Here is an 8,949-nt window from a genome sequence, read left to right as displayed (position 1 = left end):
CACCAACCACAAGCACTGAGATGCGGACGCCAAATTCTTCAGTGTGCGTTTTACACTGGAAGGAAGTTTATTTTGGATCAGTTTTTTCCTGTGTCCCCAGAGAGGTTTGAAATGTAAATGGTATAATATCCCTAAGGCAACTGATTCCCATTTTCACTGTGTCAATGAAAATAATCCATAACCAATCTATAAATGAAAATTTGGGTGAGTTTATTCTGAGTTTAAATCTGAGGATTATAACCCGGGAGAGTCTTTCCACAAAGGAACAGAGCACTCCAAAGAAGTGTAGGTATACAGGGTGGTTATATACCCTCAAAGAGTATGTTTCACATATGATTGACATGTCCCTTTTACAATAGTCACGAGGCTGCTCTGTCAGCACAGCGATTGATGGAAACAGCAGATAGGTCTGCTGTCTCAGTGAATGCAGGGGGCGGCAGGTGTGTTGCCTCGGGCTGGGCGGTCACAGGTGAGCGCAGCAATCGGTTCCCAGCCTAAAGAAAGATGCTTAATCTTTAAGGAGATGCCAACGTTGGGAGGGGGAGAGAAGTTGCACCTTTATCTCAAGGGCCTTTGCTCTTGCCATAGGGAATGTCTAAAGCAGATATGCAATGCATGCTCCACGGCCTCCGTCAGGCCCTTTTGAAAGACGAGGTCAGGCCGAATTAGGTTTACCCAAAATGGCTTCCTCATATTCTCCAATATATCCTATTACTTGCCATTTTTATTCGTCAACTGCTATATTATGTAAATATAGGATGCACCTGGAAACTCTTGTTCCCTCAGCTTTAACGAGGTGTAATTGACTAATAGTGTCTGTATTTAAAGATTACAATAAGATGATTTGATACTCTTATTCTGTATTGTATAATTTAAATTAGCCGAGAGAATGGCTCTTAAACATTCTCAATACACACACACACACACACACACACACACACACACACACACACACACAGTAACTATGTCAGGTAATGGACGTGTTAATTAACCTGGAAATTCTTACATGCCTAAAAGCCTGGATTGCAGGACTTTAATGCATTTCTTTACTTCAACAGCTTTCTCGAGATGTAATGCATATACTGCACAGTGCACCCCCTTAAAGTGTACAGCTCACCGGTTGTCAGTATATTCACAGATACATGCGATAATCACAACAGTTTTTGAACATTTTCATCCCTTCAAAAAGAAACTCCTCTGCCCTTTCGCTATCGCTCCCAATCTTTCCATCTTCTTCCTCCAGTCCCAGCCCTGACAACCACTCGTCTCCTTTCTGTCCCTTTCTGTTTTGTGTCTTACCTCTGAAAGGGATTATACAATATATGGTCTTTGTGATTGACTTCAGTCATTTAGCACAATTTTTCAAAGCATATCCATGTTGTAGCATGTATCAATACCTGATTCAGATAATTCCAGAGAATGGCTAAAACACATTTGTTTATCTATTTGACAAATAAAAATGGCAAGTAATAGGATATATTGGAGTATATGAGGAAGCCATTTTGGGTATACCTAATTCGGCCTGACCTCGTCTTTCCAAAAGGGCCTGACCGAGGCCGTGGAGCATGCATTGCATATCTGCTTTAGACATTCCCCATGGCAAGAGCAAAGGCCCTTGAGATAAAGGTGCAACTTCTCTCCCCCTCCCAACGTTGGCATCTCCTTAAAGATTAAGCATCTTTCTTTAGGCTGGGAACCAATTGTGGCGCTCATCTGTGACCGCCCAGCCCGAAGCAACACACCTGCCGCCCCGCTGCATTCACTGAGACAGCAGACCTATCTGCTGTTTCCATCAATCGCTGTGCTGACAGAGCAGCCTCGTGACTATTGTAAAAGGGACATGTCAATCATATGTGAAACATACTCTTTGAGGGTATATAACCACCCTGTATACCCCCACTTCTTTGGAGTGCTCTGTTCCTTTGTGGAAAGACTCTCCCGGGTTATAATCCTCAGATTTAAACTCAGAATAAACTCACCCAAATTTTCATTTATAGATTGGTTATGGATTATTTTCATTGACATATTCATCCTTTAAAGGATATTCGGATTTGTTTTCACTTTTTGGTTTCTTTGAATAATGTTGCTAAAAATTCACGTCCAAGGTTTTATCTGAACATGTGTTTTCATTTTTCTTGGGCATATACCTAGGAGTGGAATTGATGGATCACACCGTAATTATAGGTTTAAGTTTTGAGGCGCTCCCAGACCATTTTCCAGCGTGGCTGCCTCATTTTATATCCCTATGATCCATGTATGAGGGTTGAAATTTCTCCATGTATTCTTGACAATGTTTGATATTGTCTCACTTTTTGATTCTAGCTATACTAGTGGTTGTGAACTGGTATCTCATTGGGGTTTTGATTTGCATTTCCTTGACCACTGAAGACGTCCAGCATGTTTTATGCTCTTGGCCGTTTGTCTGTCTGTCTTGGAAAAATGTGGATTTAATCCTTTTCCATTTTCAAGTTGAGTTATTTGGTTTTCTATTATAATAGGTCTTTACATATTTTCAATACATGCCTTTTCAGGTATATTCCTTGTTCTGAAGTCTGCTTTATTTTGTGGGGGATCAGAATTCGCCTCCCCAAAATGTGTCTCTACCTTATGTTGATTAATTTTAAGAACAAAAGACTCTGAAAGAAACTTTGACCTTCCCCCTAACTGCCTAAAAGAAATTTAAAATAGAGGCCTGTCCCCAGGAGAGGCCATCACCATACCTAACTCAGGATATCCGGTGGACTGGGAGGATCCTTGCTAAGTCCACTCTTATCAAAGTTCTATTTACCAAACATTTGCTTTTCCTTTTCCATGTGAATTGCCTTCCTCCCCTTTGAACCCCCAAACCATCACCCTCACCCCCCACATCCTCCTTTGTCTGTAGCTGAAGATGGCTTTTAAGATGAGAACTTCCACCATTTTGGCAAGTTACTCAGTTTTTCTGGGTCTCTCCCATGTATACATGTTATAAAGCTTTGTCTGATTTTCTCCTGTTATTCTGTTTCACATCAATTTAACTCGTAGCCCAGCAAGAAGGACCTAGAGTGGGTAGAGGAAATATTTTCCTCCCATACAGGGTGAAATTAATAGTTATTTTAAATTCAGTCTGGTCTTCCAAAAATCTCTGTTGTACCTGAGTCTTGTGTTGATGCTTGCTTTGTCTCTTTAAAATGTTTTATGTCTTTCCTTTTCATATGTCCCCTAATTTTTGGTTGAAACCCAGACATAATGTATGATGAAATAGGATTTCATGAACATAGGCTTTTAGTGTGAGGCCTTATGATTTCTTGAATAGGAGTCAGACTATGTTTCGTGTTTGCTGCAGCTGGAGGGGACAGGGGCTTCATAGTCTGCAGTGTCCTTGCACTTATCTCCCTGGTGTGTTGGGTTTCCCTAGAAACTCATTCTTAAGTAGAGTCTGTGCCTTGCAGCTCTGTTTTCATCCAGTGTTTCTATCCTGGGACCCTGCCGATATGGTGTCAGGGGTTTGAAAGGGAAAATGTCCTCTTCTGTTATGATGAAGCCTGCAATGTTTCAGTGGTAAAGATTCCCTGGACTATGAACTTCAGAGCAGGTTCTTAGCGTTTTTATTTCCTCCCCTTTGGTCAGAGAGAAGAGCTAAAGGGTGTGGGAGTTATCTAACTGCACTTTCCCAATTGTTAAAGCTTTGATAGATTAGTTTCCTTTGAGGGAAGGTCCAAGTTACAAAGAACAAAATGCTTTGTGTGTATATCAAAACATTTCCCCCCATTTCCTGCATGAAACAGAAGGCCATTTACTCCCATCTTCACTATGAGAACCAGGTTGGGCTGCTGAAGGAAACATTCATGAGTTGTGGGGGCCCCCTAAGGTCAGCCCCCCAATAGCACTTAACTCTCAAGATAATCCATACTGTGTTTCCAACAATTCATCGATTAGTTTACGTGTTCCTAGATGTGGCTGGCTCCCGTGGCTTCTATTCTCAATAAGTGGTTTTCCTCTACCAGTCTCTCGTTTTGGGGTCATTGGTTTGTCCTGTAACCTCAAATCTCTCGTGTAACAAGGAGAGGTATTGCTTTTCAGGTGGTTCAGTTTCCTTCTTGTTGTGGAGAGCAATCACTGCAATCTGTACATATTGAAACAGAAACCATCACTCACATCTGTTTCTCGGCATTTTCCTTTGTGAGACTGCACCATTTTCACCTATTGATTCTACTCCTAGAGGAATGTGAGTGGTTTCAAGGTTTTTATTTTGTGACCAATACATCTAAAAACATTATCATACAGGGATCTCTGCATTGGATTCCTTTTCCTCATCTTCAAAAAATTCCCTAAGCTGAATACCTGTTTGTCACCTGAAAGACATCTTCCATTGGTTAACTTCTGTTTTGTCATTGTCCTTTTGGGGGAAGGATTGACACCTGACCTAAAACAGGATTGGATGTCAAGACTGATGTTGCCACATGCATCAAGTGATTAGAAAATGTTTGTTACTCACAGGTACTTTCTAAGGAGAGTAGGGCAAAGGTAAGCAGGTTGGGGTAGCTTGTGTGAGGGAGAATGGGTTGGCCCTTTATGGTGTATAGGGGTAGAGGCTGCAGGTTTTCAGGGTTCAGACCCTCGTACCTGATAACACAAAAAGAAAAGAGGTGTGTGTTAACCGTCCCAACTCGTTGACCCACTGTGAGCCAAACAGGGTGAGCAAGTATCTAAAGTACATTAACAGTCAAACATCGAAATAAAGTCAGTGTTTATTAAAGTTCACATCTGATGTTTGTTGACTGAATAATACCATCTTATTTAAGTGAATTCAAATTTGAATATTCAAATATTAGAATATGAATTTTAAAAGCCATGTGAAAATCACATGTGACATATAATTAAGATGGAGAAACCTCAAAAAGAATTTGAAACCAGTCATCCCAGGGTGTTAGAGAGATCCAGAAAAATGTCAATAGGGTTCCGGAGCCCTGTTCAACTATTCTAGTCAGGGTATTGTTTATTTATTTTGTTGTTGTTAAATTTCTTTATTTAATTTGCTGTTGACTTTTAATAATTTGTCTCACTGTGGAGTTACTGGTGGCACCTTGCCAGTGTCATCTACCCACATGCTACAAGCAGCCCTCTGAGTTCTTTCCCTGGCTGGCCTATAAACAGTCCGAGCCAAGAGGTCCTCAGGATTTGGAATCCAGGTGAAGGTTTCTCCACATTGACTACCTTTTTTACTTTCACAGAGTTTCCTCAAAATATGACTTGCATAAAAAATTAGAGGTACATAATTAGTGATTTCTTTATGAATGATTTTATATTAGTGGGATATTAGATTTCCATTTCTGTAACTTACAGTGAAAGTGTCGGTTTGCTGCTTTTTCTGAATTGTTTGAAAGTGAACATACTCAACTCTCTGCAAGTGGACTCGACCATAGTTATTATGAAAACAGTGCTATTAACATATAGAGTTTCTTAATAGTGTTTCAAGTGAATTATTTTGCAAACACTAAACATCTATTTCACCTTTATGCAAATATTTTTGGTGTCCTTAGACTTGAACTTTTTAGTTAATTCTTTTGAGAAGGATTAAGAGCTTTGTGTTTTATGGCTGGCTTCTCCCCTGTCTTCAGACAAAATCTCTGTGCCAGGATTCTGGAGCTGTGGTGGGGACAATAGGAAGCCTTGCTCTGGGTGACAATCCCATTCTAGGAGCTGAGTGATCAGTGCAGTGGAGAGACAGCAGCCAGAGTCCTCTTGATTGTCCCATGTTACAGCCACCTAATGAGCTGGGGAAAGAGTGGTCAGTGCCCAGCATTCTCAGCACAGCATGAGCACAGCAGAGCCTCTGCACCATGAGGAGGGGCTGGGGCAAGAAGGGGTCCCCACATTTCACAGGAACCAACGAGGGACTGAAATTCAGCAACAGGTAGCTGCGGGCAGGATGAGTAATGTCAAAGTCCTGCTCCTCCTGGGAAAAAGCCCCCCTTCTGGAAGCTTAGGGAGGGAGAACCTTGTCTTCTGGTTCGGGGGGCAGCGCTGTGGAGAGGAGGGCTCACCTGCTGAGCTGAGAGCAGGGAGGGAGTGAACATGGTTCAAATGCCGCACACTCTCCCCTTTCTCATTGAATTTCCATTGATTTTCATGAATAGATGTTGCTCATTTTCTACTTGCCTTATTTCCAGAGGCCTCAAATGATTGTTATAAAATAATTTCTACCAGTTTCACTGCGGAGTGGGCCTGTGGAGCTCCTCCTATTATTATACCCCGCTAGTGCATTTAATACACTGACTGTATCAGCAAACCCTCTCCAGATGGATATAAAATGGCACTACAGGCTGTAATACCACTTGTCATTGTATAGAGAAACAGAATAGAGAAAATTATTATTTTACGGTGTGTAAAAATGTATTTCACACTTCAAAAAATTGTTTAGAGGATTAACACATACAGCTGTGGCTTCCCATTAAAAATTATTAGCCATTTTATAATAAACTATTGATAAAAAGAAAACCACAGGCCCCAAATAGAGTCACATTTGCTAGTCCCATGTCACCAAACCAGGGCTTAATACGTCACCTAAGTGTAGCTTCAGCCTCCCCAGGAACAGAGTCATAACTGGTCAGTCTAGGAGTTTGTGGTCAGCACCAATGAGGCAATCTGCCACACGGGCCTCTCCCTCCCCCAAAGGAAGATGAGGTCATCCACCTAAGAAGATCCTTGTGTCCCCAAAGGGAGATAACCTTTTCTGAAATAATCCCTTTTTTTCTGTTTACGACTTCCTTTAAAACCTCTCCCCCCTTTCTGTTCCCTTGGAGCTCTGCTCTACTTGCTAGATGGGATGCTGCCTGATTCAAGAATCACTCAATAAAGCCAAATAGATCTTTAAAATTTATTCAGTTGAAGCTTTGTTATTTCACAGGTTTGAGGGCAGCAACAGGACCCAAAGGAAACTTCTGACAGCTTTTGGGACAATGATAAACATAGCAGTGGGACCCATCAACCCCTTTTGTGTTCTCCGTCTTTCTCACCACTTCCGAGGGCTGCGCATAAGTCCCTCTCAGTTCTGAGCTCCACTGTTTGCCTCAAGCTTGCAATCTCATTGGACTTCCAGTCATTTCTCCATTTTTCTGGAATCACAAGTGCCGCAGTGGGAACTGCTGGTAGTTCAGGCCACAATTCCCCATTTCACTGGAGGCCCCAGTTCCTGGTTCTGTCCTTGTGTTCCATGTTGGGAACTGCTGGCAGTTTAGCCTCCAATTCCCATTTGTTGGAAATCCTTCCCAGACTCCACGTTGGGAACTGCCACTGGCAGCAGCAATTTCCCAGCTGTTTGGCATCAGTCTGCAGGACCTCTTTGTTGAGGTCTGTTGGTTCATTCCAGTCCCCAGTCCCAGGATCCATGCTGGAAATTGATGGTGCATACTGGACCTTTTTCTTGGCCAGTCTGCAGTAATATCTTTTGGTTACTGCTGGTATGTAAAGGTACACGTGTTTGTTTTTCTTCTTTTATGTAAATAAAGGCTATCGCTACAGAGGAGCTCTGAGACCAAAAAGCTGCACAAATTGGCAGGCATGGGTGGGGCATTTAAAGGCTATTAGAGCACTGGCCGTGAAACTCAAAGGCTGCCAGGTTAGGATAAGCTGGTCACAGAATGTGTTAGACTGACACTAGGTCACCTGCCAATCACAAGAAAATGTCCATACAGTGAGGTACACTGTGAAACATCACACAATCTCCAACCCAGTGGCATATTCTTTTGATTATTAGTTTGTCTCTGAGAGGCCTGAAGGCTTGGCTAAAAGAACCAGAATCCTTAAAATTGAGTTAAGTGTGCCACCTTTGGGCACACCTGCTTATTTTATATCTAAGAACTATGGCCCCGGAAACTATAAATGTCTACAAAAATGGCACAATCTTACTAAGATTTTTTTGTGTCCTGAGAGCTTGGGTTGGTACCGATCAGGTTGGGGGCCCCCGGAAAGGCTGATAGAAGTGTAAGTTGCACCCCATGTGCAGCTAGATCAGGCTGGACAGAAACATGGGTGATGCTCCATTTACAGCTAAGGGTCCCACCCAACTGCTGTCAGCTTTCAGGAAATAACAAGGGCTATTAAGAGGAATGTTCAAATTAGACAAGATCATTTGAAAAATGCAGGGCCAGCCCTGGTTAAGTTTGGTGTGCTCCACATCAGCAGCCCAGGTTCAGTTCCGGGGCACGGACATATACCACTCATCTGTCAGTAGCCAAGCTGTGGTGGCAGCTCACATTAAAAAAAAGGAAGATTGGCAACAGATGGTAGCTCAGGGTGAATATTCCTGAGCAGGAAAAAAAAAGAAAGAAAGAAAGAAAAGAAATGCACCTAAAAGCTTCTGCAAGGCAAAGGAAATCACGAACAAAATGAAAAGGCAACCCAAAACTGGGAGAAAATATTTGCAAATCATATATCTGACAAGGAATTAATTTCTGAAATATATAAAGAAACCATACAACTCAACAACAACCACAAAACAACCCAAACAAAAAATGGGCAGAGGATATAAACAGACATTTTTCCAAATAAGATATACAGATGGCCAACAGGCACACAAAAAGATATTAAACATCACTAATCATTAGGGAAATGCAAATCAAAACTACAATGAGATATCACCTTACACTGGTCAGAATGGCTATAATAACCAAGACAATAACAAAGGTTGGAGAGGATGTGGAGAAAAGGGAACCCTCATACACTGCTGGTGAGAATGCAAACTGGTGCAGCCACTATGAAAAACATAGATGTCAAAAAATTAAAAATGGAAATACCATATGACCCACCCATCCCACTACTGAGTATTTATCCAAAGACCTTGAAATCAACATTTCAAAGAGACTTCTGCACCCCTATGTTCACTGCAGCATTATTCACAATAGCCAAGATGTGGAAACAACCCAAATGCCCATCAAAAGATGAAATGATAAAGAAGATGTGGTATAT

This window comes from Equus quagga, chromosome 14 (genome assembly GCF_021613505.1).
Source record: "Equus quagga isolate Etosha38 chromosome 14, UCLA_HA_Equagga_1.0, whole genome shotgun sequence".
Classification (NCBI taxonomy): Eukaryota; Metazoa; Chordata; class Mammalia; order Perissodactyla; family Equidae; genus Equus; species Equus quagga.
The sequence above is the reverse complement of the archived record's forward strand: the minus strand, read 5'-3'. Positions refer to the sequence as shown.